Here is a 13,710-nt window from a genome sequence, read left to right on the forward strand (position 1 = left end):
CTTAGACCAATGAAGAAAAGGAAAATGCTACTTCAACTCTACCTTGAGCAAAAAAACTGAATTTAAACATCTTCCAGGAGCAACTTTGGCCAATGAACCAAGAGCAATTTCAATGGTACATCCGGGACGGTACAGCACATTTTCACAAGACTGATGTGATAACTAAGTGGCTCAGGAGTAAAACCGGAGAAATTCTTACTCAATGGTTAGGAAAATGCTAGGCTCTGAATCCAGCTGGGAAACTCTTCGTTCTATTTAGCTTTATAAACATACATTTTGGCAGATCATTGATGAATTTCACAATATCTCCGATGACTTTTATGCAGATGCCATTCAACTGTAGTGCTTCTTAAAAAAAACTCTTTGTTTTTTACGCTGTCTGAATTAGTTGAGTGCTTAAAAACATCCAAACTGGTTAAAAACGAACTCACATCAGCAACGTGTCAGACCTTTGAGAAAAGAAAGCGTGCGATCGTTGCCCCGGAGACCAAGGAGTTTCTGGAAACAGATAGGATTTCTGAACTCAGCCAACACAACCAAGCTTACACAACGTAGATGTTTTTTTTGTAATATATATATATAACTTCTTCCTGAAATTCAGTCAACATTACATGTCAAAAAGTGTTTTTATATTTGAAATAACTTCCAAACTAAGAAAGTTAGTGTCAAAGCAAGAAATTAAGACTTTTTTGGGGTTCTTATGTGTGAAAGTGTGACATAACACACTTTCACACATTCAACAACAACAAGAAGAAACTTACTTTCATTTAAGACAAAATTCTACAACAAGACTCTTCACTGGAACAAACGAAAGATATCAGTATCGTCTTAATGTCTGTGCACTGATTGCCTGTTTATTTTGGAATACATTTTTAAAACTTGACTTTGGTTTTCAGGCTAACCTCCTTCCTATATTTTTGATTTGTTAAAGCTTCATACACCAACTTGAGCCCTCAGGCCCTTTAACCAAAACCTACTCTTAGTGCTAAGAACAAGATATTAAAACGGAGGGATTGCTCTTTCCAGACTGTTGCACCTAAACTGTGGACCAAGCTGTTTTTAACACTCTCTTCCTATTCTGAAATTTCATACTGAGCCTTTCCGTCAAAAGACTTTAAATCGATCGCGCTTGATCGTGGCACCTTTCCAATCACGTTATTCTAAAGACGAGTCCTTATTATTCACGGTTGTTAAACTAGTTGGGTTTCTGGTGTTTCTGGTATTACTGATGAGAACATCGATGCTGTAAGATCTGCTGCCTGCGTCACTCACACTGGGAGATCAAAAAAGTTCAATTAAATATGAGCAATACAGGCTTACTCTTTGAAAGAGAATCTCATCGATTCTCCCCGTAGCTCAACATAAACCTGTCATTAGTATTTCTATCAGGGCAGGTGTAACAGATTGAATCTCCGGTAGCCTTGACACCAGTCCAACCAGCAGATAAGAGAGCATGCTGAGCCGTGCAAGCAGATACCAACATGTTTGACATTTTGTCAGCTATTGATTTGGAACTTAACAAAAGAGGCAGGAAATATAGTGCTGGTGAGGAATCTGACATGGAGGTTAGAGGAGAGGCCCGTTTAGCACACGGGAAGCCACATGGTGTTTAACTGTGCGCTGCGTGAGCCGTTAGTCAGCAGTGTCAACTGTTGTCAGTCTGCTGCCAGTCGAACGCAGTGTGGATATATTTTAAACTCGCTGAGAAGGACGAGGACATAACGATGTCTCGGCCACGTTGACAGATTGACAGAACCTCCTATTCAAAACTTGTTTTTTTTTTGTTTTTTTTTCCTGTTGGGTGGACTGATTGGGATGTTGAATAAATCCAATCAGAACGTACCAAACCACAGTTAGCTGAAATGACTAAACTGAACTGAAGTGAGGGATTTAACACCACCGCAGGAAGGATTTTAAGCCAAGTGAAGCTATTGCTCTGCCCGTGTGAGATGACATTATTTTGTTATTCATAATAAGTTCACAGAACCTCGCCTGAAAAAGTCAAATCAAAATCACAAACTGATGACTGAACATATTCACTCTTTAAAACTTTACACTTACAGCAAGTTCCTGGAGCAACAATGCAGCCCCAGACCACCACACTATCGCTACTGTTTGACGGGCGATGTGATTTATTTTTTATTCTTTATTTTTTCTGAAATATTGTTAGTTTTATGCTAGGCATTTAGTTATTTTTGGTGAACAGTGGATTTGGTCTTACAACTCTCCAACAGATACCAATATGCCCCAGTCTCTTTCATCTTGACTTCTCGGTGTGACAACCTCCTCACAGCTTTACGTCCTTCTCCAACTCATTTCAGACGTCAACATCGCCAAACTAGTGTGAAGGATGTTTTTTTTGACTGTTAAAAGAAAAGTTGGTAATTTGGCTGCGGCTGCTACTAGAAGCAGCAACGTCTTACGGTTTCTAAATGTGTCAGTAATAAGCAGTTGGTAATTTATCCAAGCTTTCATGCTTAATTGGCATATCTGTTTCAGCAATGCCACGACATTTATTCATGTTTTGCAGAAGGGATGAGAAAGTAAGACTGTGGTGCAAATTTATTCAAGCACATCCAAAAGATTCGGAATAGCATTAAGTTCTGGGCATTCTGGACAGCAATCCACTTGTGAAAATTGTGCCTCATGTTTATTAAACCAATCGGGCTTAATTTTAGTCTGATGGATCCTGACATTGTCGATTCGGAATATGCCAATGGCAACACAGAGAAGAAGAAATGCAATGATGAAATAACCTAATCCCTCAGTAATTGTCCTTTCTTCTTTGGACAAATAAACTTCCAGACTAGACCTGACAAAATCCAACAACCCCAGATCACTGAACTCCAGGTGTATAGTTCAGTAAATTGGGACCTAAATTAAGGTCTTGGTACAAACTCAAAAATTGAAAGAGGATTTCTTTTTATTTATTTCCTGTTTTTTTTTTTTTTTACTAAGACTGGAGTCTTAGACAGGTAAACTAAAAAAAACAAACAAAAAAAAAAAACAGAATGCACAGATAGAGGTGAACCTGACAAGGAATAGGCACAAACGCGCTAAAACTAGAGGTCATATTCAGTGTCATTATCATCATTTATCTGCCATCTATTCTTGCCATCTGGATCCAATTGCTGATTGATGAATGCCAAGCAGTCAGTTTTGTTATATTTGCTGACAAAAATGCCTTCGGCTTCATCGTTACGTCTCAGTTGACAGAATATGTAAACTTTCATAGGAATACCTTTAAAGGTTCATTTCCCTCAAATGTAGCTTCTCCTCTGCTATGCCTTCTAAGATCTGTTTGTAATCTAAACATTTCGTCTGCAGCCTGCTGTGTGCAACTGTTAAACTATGGAGGAGGTCTGAATTCATGTTACCCACTCTTGCATCACTCTTGCAACTCACTGTGTTCCATAAATAATGAAGCGCGCTGGGCATGCTAATTAAAGTCAAAACAATGACACATCAGTCACAATGGACATTTTGTTTTCATGTCTGCATTTGCTTCTTTTGTTTTAACCACATAAAACGTATAAAGAGCTGGGCACTTACACTGTACAACAGACAGATAACCCACTTTGTGTCTCATCGATTATTGATTTGGCAAAACATTCCCTGTTTTAGGTCAGCTAGGATTACCGAAAGGGTTTTAATTTGCTTCATGCCTGAAACATGTGGCGTTTATATGGTTTTCTTTAGATTTAAAAAGCTAGATGCACTTAGATGCCATTTGTGAAAGCACTGATTAAGATGTCACGGTTGTTTCGGAAGTATTTCACATTTGTTTCAAGTGGCTCACCTCAGGTTTGAGCAGCCAGAAAGAATAAAGGATGTTGAAATCGTCACTTCTGACAGATCCTCCTGGGCCTCCACACAGAGGAGCACAGGCAAAGTCTCTCTGGAGGAGATGGTGCAACTTGCATTGTAGCCATGATTATTTTCATAACTAAATTAATTACAGATTTGCCTAACTCAGAGTAAATTGTCACTCGCCGATCCTTCTGCTCATTTGGGTTCCACCCAATCCTTGCAACCATGAACAGCATTAAAGGTACAGTATGATGTGTCAAGTCAATTTTACACGTTACAGCCCCTTTTAGATAAATGAGGGAGTTGATGGATATTCTCCCATAGTTTTCCCCTGGGCGACATCTTACATATGCTTACTAAATGCTTAACTATCATGAAGAAAACGTACCGATGTGGTCAAACCATAACCCTATTGGATTTATAAAAGGATTTTATATAGGTGTTGTGTTTACTGCAAAACACAGTCTGTTCTTAGTAATACAAATCTTTTGTGAGGCTAAGATCTTAAGATCTTCCAAATCTGCTTTCTTGCGTGCATATATTTTTTAAGAAGAACCGCATTTTAAAAGGATTACCTAACTCGTTTTCTAGGAGGATATTTTAACATTCAAGCAGCAATGAGGGACTGAGTGCTGATGTTGTAAATCAAAAATCGGAGAGTTTAATCCTACCTCGGGGCTTATCTTTATGAGTTCCTCGTTATGCAGAGTCACGGATTACAGACTTGTGGTACCTTTGTGCAATTTGCTACATACTTCGCAATCTTCCCTGAATAACACATATTGATCGTTTTCTTTTCCTCACTTCTCTGTGATTTTAATTGCCTCATCACCTGCTTCTCCCCGTCCACCGTCGTTTTAGCTCCTGCTTGAAGCGCTTCCTCTTTGGTAAGCCCCTGTCGTCATTAGAACTGCTGTGTTTTCCGATTATTTTTGGAGCTGCTGCGTTCAAAGAACATCCAGTCGTTTATTTTAGTTGACTCCAGTGTAGTGGTAATAATTATTTTATGAGTAGAGTCAGGTGGGGCCACCTTCAATGGTTTTTGTCACTGCAGAAAAAAAATGCTGCACGTCTTCTTCTGCTTGATGTGCAGCGGCACGATGAGGAATCTCTGTTCAGTTTGAATATTAATTAAACGAATAAAGATTAAATGCAATTGAATATTTCATTATTTAAAAAATTGACGGGTAAATCCAGATCATGACTGAACTTTTTTGAGTTAAATGACGGACGATGGAAAAGACAAGAGCAACTCTGCTATCAACGCTATTACAGCAACTGGCAACCATGAATACATAGGCACATCTAAGCTAACGCCTTATGCTTCTTTGAGCAATTATGCTCCATTTTTTGATGAAAATACAGAAGCAAAAGCAATTTTTTTGGTTTATTTTTAAAGGAAACATACACAGCTGGTTGTATATGACTGGGTGAACGGGAACATTTAATAAATTTCTTTGTGGAAGTTTGATACGGCAAAAATAAATAAATAAATAAGTAAGTAAGAACTGTTCTTTGTGATTTTCTTAGCGCACAAACTGAGGATCTTTCCCTCAAACAAGACAGCCCTGACACAGGATTATTTATTTTCATAACACGTTGCAGGTTTGCTGGGTCACACAAGCCACAGTTGGAGCCTGGCACCTGCAGCTTTTCATCTAACCTTGTGATTGTGGCTTTGATAAAAGCTTTTGTATTCAGCAAGGATACACGGCTCTTAATGTTGAGTCGCTGACAGCTTCGGCAGTCAGTCCTAACCCTGACAACATACAGCACTGATTTACTTTTTTTTTCCTTTAGGCATTAGACATTTAACTGATTCAAAATACATTTCTGAATAGGTCTTCCAGACAGATCATCTGCACTAGCTTTTTTTTTTTTTGTGTGAAAATCTTTTGTTAAATAAATCACAATCTATAAATGCTTTGGTTATAGGACCAAGTTTTCAGTGTGAAGCGTTTCTTCAATTTTCCAAACTTCCTGTGGAAAACAACTTTTCTGTGGCCTTGCCCTCTCTAAGCTGCTGGTTAAAACCTCCTTTGAGGAATGGCAGCCTCTAAAATTACTCAGTGTTCTCCTGCAGACTCCTGCTGTTTTCTTCTTGAACTGAAGAGGAATATATCCTCTTTGTAATTGGACCTCAGCTCCAGTCATTTCTTCACAATAAAAGTTCAACACTTGAGACGAAATTCCAATCAGTTTATTAAACAGGGTAACAGAGGCTGGATCATGTCCAACTAATATTATCAGTGAGCCGTATGTTTTTTTTTTTCGTTTTTTTTTTTTTTTTAAGAATTTACCTTTTTTCTCCACACTTAACTCCAACTGTTTCAATTCATGAGCGTTTTGCATTTTCTAGCCATGTTAGCTATGATGTGCCTATGTTAGTCATAAAAAAAATGCTTCTTCTTTTTTCATATTACAACATCAATCAATCAATCAATCAAATTTTATTTGTATAGCACATTTCAGCAGCAAGGCATTTCAAAGTGCTTTACATAATTAAAATAAAAACAGCATTTAAAAACCATAATTAAAACGTAAACAGTGAGAAAGAGAAATAAAAAGCTGTAGAACTTTAGTTGAGACGCCGTCAACTGGGACTCCAACCCTTTGGACTTTAATCAAAACGCCGTTTGACAAGGACTCTAACCTATCGGACTTTAGTCATAAACAACTCTGTTCTAAGTTCTTTTAACTTCTGCCAACATGTGTTTTCCTGTATCTGTTGCCCAGCAACCGTGTATGGGCTGAGGGTAATGTGGTAATTTTCTCAGCGTCATTTCTGTGACACTGTGATAAAAAAAGATGAGACACACTCATTCAGCTTCCATTAGCATTTAACAGGAAGGTTTATTCTTCTTCTGGGTAATGAACATACTCCATATACAATACTTCATATGCAGTACTTATCAAATTCTTAAGGTATCAAAAACTTCAGATATCACTCAGTAACTGCAATAGATAAGCCTTCAATTCAGTATATCTCAAATGGCCATAATATCCCTTTAAGCCAAACGGAAATTCCTTTAACATGCTTCTTTGTGTTATGAATTTAATTACGTGACAAAATCTACAGATGGCTTTAAGTTCTTTAAACCATATTAGTTTTTTTTTAAGTTAGTGCTTTAACTATCAAAATGAAAATATATGAATTTGCTTTTAATTATTTTAATAGCTATTTCTACTCTGCACAAATAACATATACTTTAATATTAAAGCAGTTTAGCTTTTGTAATTCTCCTTTAATGGTGTCTCTTTACTAAGCTTCACACACAGACAGCCTTACTCACTGAATATCATAACAATATGGCATTCGGTGGGTTTATTGGTTTTTACAATAACCCATGAGAAATGTCCATTTTACAAGAGACCAAAACAATGTCCTTTGTGTAAGAACCGTTTCTAACTGTTTAAAATACAGTAATTTCAAAGTGGATTCAGTAGTCCTTCAGCTGGTTATCAGCTAGCTCAACACACATAAGTCCGCTAGCATTAGCATTAATTTGTCTGCAGAAATGTGCCCCGTTTTTTACACAATACTAATCACAAATTGCATAACGTGACTCATTCGTTGACTCTCAATTCAACTGTTAAAGGTAAACAATATATATGCATCAAAATACAGAGAGAGATACAAAAAGGTTGAGACACCCACGTTGGGCTTCTATTAGCATCTAACTGGAAGGTTTATTCTTCTTCTTCTATGTGCCCAACCTTCTCTATGCCACCTACGTGACAGGTGCCCCCTAGTGGTTTTATGTGGAATCGCATCGAATAACTGAAATTACACTACAGAACTTTTTACAATGAGAAATTAAAGATAGAAAAAGAAAAATAATGTTGTGGTGCCTAGTTTTCTTCTTAGTGTTTTTTGTTTACTTATAATTCTACATATACATACCTGGGATATTCATAGGATTAATAACCATAATAATTGCAAAAAGCAGTGCAGATAAAAACATTCTTGTCCCTCACAGCCATTTGTTTGGCTACCTTACCTCACTCTGGGAAGGACCTGGTGACTGTTGGGCCAAGCAAATTGTAAATGTTTCTATGGTCCCTGCAGGGTCCGACCAGGTTCTGGCAGAGAGCTACGGAAAATCTGGAGTACACATACACAGGAGGAGTAATTATGAAACAGAACTGAAGCCAAAGCAGGATTAATAGCTTTGTGAGGTAACTTCAGGTGCAGTTCCAAATTTTTCATGTCACAGAGCAGGTTAATTTCTTACATGGATTGATCACCGTTGCACGCTGGACCCCTAACCAGACACTGTTATGGTTTCCGATATGAGATAGATCAAAATGAAACCATAGTTTCTCCACCAAGAATTCCCCTAAAAGAATGAAGAAATCTTTCCACTGTTGCCCTAATTACTGTTGTAAAATATTAATGCAATAATTTGTGAATGATAGTGAATTAGAGCCCACTTTATAGACCTGAGACCATAAATCATCCTTAACTAGTGTCACCAAAGAAAAAATGTTTGAGTAAATCTGTCATTTGCTTTCATGCTCTGCAGAATCGCTTTAGTTCGGATCCCCAGTGTGGATAAGTGATGCTTTGCTTGTTCCTGCGCTGAGGTATTCACACAGGTTAATTCTGAAACTTGAGCTCATTTCCGCGTTCTGCTGATGGACGGCACATCTTTAAAAACCGCTTCTTCTACTACTGAGCTGAAGGGTCACTGTTGAGTTGGAGTGCCCAGGGGCCAAAGATAGTGAGGGCAGTGCAACCGAGACCTGTGATTGAAAAAAATACCCGCTCTTTGTAGTTTGCTATAGCTGAGGGGGCCTCAGGTCGGGACGAACCTTTGAAAATGGGTCGTGGCTGTTGATGTGCAGCTACAGACAATATTGCCTCCCTGGACATAGAGGGTTTCTTTGCTGCGGTTAAGGTCAGGAGCCGGTCTAGGCAGAAAAAGGAAAATGTCTTCTTCTTTTATGCGATGGCTGACTGACGGGTAAAATAGCAACAATATTGTCCCCTGTGACGATTTCAAAGTAGCAGAACCCAACTTGCAGGGATACTGTTAAAGTTAAGAGACTGCTATATGGGCTTGTGTCCAAGATTGAAAAAGTCCTGCAATATTTGGTAGATCTTTACTGTACTTGTCCTTATTTCAAGTTCTGGCTCACTTCTGGAATCTGTCGCAACCAAAACGAAGTCAGGTTATTTAATCTCTGAATGTAGAGGTTGTAAAATGTTGTTTTAATTGATGGGAGGCCACACTTAGGGTGACATTTTTGACAAGTTTGAGAGATTGTTCCTTCATTGTTGACTTATTGGTCTTATTCTTAATACACAGAAACATGCTTACTGCCAACCTGCAACTATGGCAGAGCAGTGGATATGGAGGTTTGTATTAAACATTTGTCAAAAATTTTTGCAATTTGGCATTATGAAAATAGTTGGAATTTATTTTAGAGTTTAACCTTCTGTGTAAGTTAGGCAACATAGCTGACCAGGAGATTACTTCAAAAAAAGGCATGTTTGTTGCTTTCGATAGACTGCAAAGGCAGCATAGACTTTGATGCAAACATTTAAATTGTCATGTCATTATTACGTATTTTCCAAGTACTGTTTCTTGCATCTTTTCAAATGTGGATGCATAAATGTGCCAGCCCTACCACCTTCACAGTATATATTTTTTTTGCATCTAAAAAAAAAAAAAAAAAAAAAATTGATTTAGTCGATCTTCCACTCGGTTTTCTTATGACCTTGATGAATACAAAACCCTACCTCACATTTTGCACAATATGACCATGTTATGAGGTACTAAAGTTGAATGACATGATAAAAATGTTCTCATTCGCACATTCTTAGCTTTCAAAGACTAATTTGGACAGTCCCAGTGGACTCAGAAAAGAAAAAGAGAGAAGAGAGTGAAAAGGAGATCAGAGAATACAGGTCAGAAGTTACAGTACGGGAGGGATTTTCACAGACAAGCAGAAATACTAACCGAAAACTCGTACCTACAATTGTGCTTCCATTTCACTCAGTAGTTAATTAACTTATTAAAAGGTTTACAAAGGCATCGCATCATCCGCTGGGCTTTCACAAACTGCTTGAAGGCAAATTTCTGAACTTAGATATCAAATTTTTAACTTAGCAAATAGAAATAAATGTGGTAACCCTTATCACCAGTGCATATATTACTGGATTGGACAGCTCGAGCATTCTTGTTGTCTAGTTGCCATGGTGTTGGCAATTAATAGCAAAACATTGCTTCCCTTTTTCATATTTTTTGCATGAACATGTCAGATTCCTGACCGCTGATATTCCCCACTGGATGCGTAGAAATGACATGCATGTCACATGAATTTCCAAACTGACCTAAAACACGACATGCTCAGTGTGGTTTCAACATGTAGAGTATTGGACCTGTTAACAGTTCCTGCCTTGAAAAAGTCAAGTTTTTTTTGTGTATTGTTTTTAGAGCGTTCTAGCTCCGGACAGAGGGCTTACAGAGCCATAAATTGTACACACACTGGAGGCAGTTCCTCTTTTGAATATACCCCTCAGCTACACTGTTATTCGTGTTTACAGAAAATACCCAACAGTAGTTTTCTATTTAAGGCTGCTTACTCCAGAATGTTTTCAGGTGCATTGGTTATGGACGCCGCTACAATGAAGTGTTGTGGCACTAAACAATCGTAAAATGGTTAAACCCGTGAAACATCCCTAAATAATAAAATGTTTTGTCATGGAAATTGTTGTTGGGAGATGAAAAGTATCTCATGCCATGTTGACCGGAATGAAACTGCTATTTGCTTCATTCAGATCTTTCTGATCTGTTTGAAAGTGCTACCAATTTTCTCTAAAACCATAAGTGACAGGATAATTTAGGGACTTCACATTTCCGTGTGCATTCATCTTTTTTTTTTTTTTTGTCTCGTGAACACTTTGCTCATGGATGAAGTGCTTAGAGAGACTCTGACAATGCAGCATGGTTTTTGATTCCTTTATCTTGCCAAAAAGTGAGACTAAGTGCTTTCAGTTATAACAATGGTATTTTTTTTTCTCTTGATGCGTTTTTTTCTTCTTTCTTTCTTTTTCAAGGTTCACCAAACGTTAACCAGAAGGAGTAGTCGCTTAAATGTTATATTTATTATTTCTTTTAAGCTGGATGCCATAAACTCTGTTTGCATCTGCTCCAGTCAGTGAGAAATTATGAAACAGAAAGTTTTGTAAATATATTTAAGAAGCTTGTAAGAGTTTTTACAAGCATCACAATTTCGCTTGGAAGATGTAGTTGCTAAAATTGTGGAAGCATTTTGCTTGGTTGAAGAAGAACATAATACACTGTTGTTTAGATTTTTTATTATTATTTTCCATACAATCCACTACAGATGAATAGTGGATCATCTGGCCTTTCTATTCATGAAATATAGCCCTTTTTTTTTTTTTTTAAGTTTTGAAACCAAACCGCCTCAGGGTCTGTGCTGAGCTTGGAAGAAATTTAAATGGGTTGCATGCATAATAAGCACCAAACAAGTTTGTGAAATTTCAAAGTTGCTAATTTACTATGTCTCCTCAGTCCCTTGGCTACTCTTGATTGCTGAATTATTCATTCCATGCCGTTCAGGTTGTCCTCCTCTTGATAGTCATCAGGGCATTCCTGAGTGAACAGCTGGATTTTCTTGCTGGAGTCACAGAAAACCCATTGTGCATGTGTGTGTGTGTGTGTGTGTGTGTGTGTCTTTACATACTACATATCAACTTGGAATAATGTTCGCAGATATTGCAGGTATATGAATGAAAACTTTTCTTAATTTATGGTGAGAATATTTCTTTGGTTTTTACAAATGAAAGTGAATCTGCAAATAAATCGGATCTGATAGGATATATTTACCAGGATATGCTCTTCCTTCTTCCTATTTTTTATTATTCCTAGTAGTAGATTGCAGTACAAACTATAGAAAATGACAATAGCACGAACTCAGGCAGAAGTCAGTATCTTTTGCAGGGCTGTAGACGGATGAAATGGGGAAGACTTCAAGACATCGCCATATGTCTATAGAGATGGTAGTCAGTTTGTGGCAAATAGCCTTTGGACCTGTTACCAATACTGTCCATGTCTCACACACACACACAGGCATGCACATGGTTACGGACAGCAATACATACTAATGCTTTCAGGGAAGGGGTCCAAAACTTTAAGCCGTTTAGGTTTTTGATTTCCTGTAGGGTCAGCACGCCTGGGCCTCCAAACATTTGATGATGAATGACCATCCACTCACATAAAATGGGATTTCTGTTTTTTTTTTTTTTTCCTTCAACGAAATGCGGTAACTGGATCATTTTTCAAAAACTAGTTGAATGAACAGAAGTTTGCTTCTGGAGGGCTGGAAAGGAGTTTCATATGACCTCAGCCTCTTTCCCAGGCGATCTGTCTCTGTAGGTACGACATTAGTTCACCCCTTAACTTTATAAGTATTTTATGGCTGAGTGATTCTTAGTTAAGATCCCTAACAAACACAATGAAACGTTTGAATGGAAGTTGTGATTTAAAAATCTTAACTGTCACAAAGGACAGTGGAGTCTTCATAGAACCGTTGTCTAACGTGTAAGCCTTTTGTGGGTGACAGTCAAGGAAGGGAAAATTAATCACAAAGCATTCAGTGGACATAAAATAAAACTTTGAAATAAATCCATATGTGGCTCTAACTCAGAGGTCAACAGCCCAGATCTGGACCCAAAAGTAACCACTTCTGGACCCTGACCGGTAAGATTTCAATGCAGCAATTGAGTTTTAAACTGTACACTTCTAGCATGTTTACAGTTGTTTACTTTGAGTTACTCCTGCCTTTAAACTATAGTAGATAACCTTTACAAAAATGTATTTTTTATTATTATTTGTTAAATCTGATGCCATGTTCTGACAGTATAATATGAGAAAGAGAATCTTTCTTATAAAAAAAATTAGCTCCTCTGTATTTATTGGACGACAAATGGGAAGATACGTTCAGAAACAATCAATCGGAGTCAGAATAACTGTTGTAGATTTACAAAGGAGCGTCACATTAAGACATTGATTTTTTTTTTTTCTTTACACAATTTTACACTCCAACCTGGGAGAAATTGCCAAACCCCACAGCAAACAAAATAAGTAATAATAAAAATAAATAAATAAAACTCAGTTTTCACCAATCCTTCGGGCGAATATTTTGTGCAGCCTCCTTTTGCAACACTTACATCAGCTCATTTGGTTCAAACAGCCTGTGGCAGACCGTATCTCACTGAGCTTTATGACCATCACCACAAAAGAACCGGCCCGGTTCCTTCCGGCTGTGTAGGTTCCACTGCTGCTCGATAATTTCTTCCTGATGCCACAGATTCTTTATCAGACTTTAGTCTGAACTTTGACTTATAGAAGTATAGAGACAGTGCATCCAGAAAGTATCTTTTTATCATTTTACTATGTCACATCCTTCATTCAAAATGCATTAAATGAGTTTTCCTTAAAATTCAATGCACAAATACCTCCATATGACAATGTGGTAAATTAATGAGTAAAAAAAACAAAACAAAAAACAAAAAAAACAATGGAAACTCAAACAAGACATAATAACGATGATTTTTCTTTTCTTGACTGAGATGTTTTGGTCACAGTGTACTTGCCATACTCTAGGTAAATGTAGAGGCTTCTAGAGCTACACTTGTCAGTATGATAAAGTCTTTTTGATTCTTGCCAAATGGTCACCTTGCAAACAGCGATATATTAAAATTGAAACAACAAACTTGAAAATGGCTTATATGCTTTCATAACGTAAACTAACCATATCCTCTCTGTTTTTAAATCGCTTTAAAACAATAAAATATCCCGTTGTGTTGGTGGGAGTGGAACATTCCCTATTGATACGCTCCCAGCTGCTACTCTGAGAAAAAATAAA

Source organism: Poecilia latipinna, unplaced genomic scaffold (genome assembly GCF_001443285.1).
Source record: "Poecilia latipinna isolate Pla-1442-1.1 unplaced genomic scaffold, P_latipinna-1.0 Scaffold2047, whole genome shotgun sequence".
NCBI classification, from domain to species: Eukaryota; Metazoa; Chordata; class Actinopteri; order Cyprinodontiformes; family Poeciliidae; genus Poecilia; species Poecilia latipinna.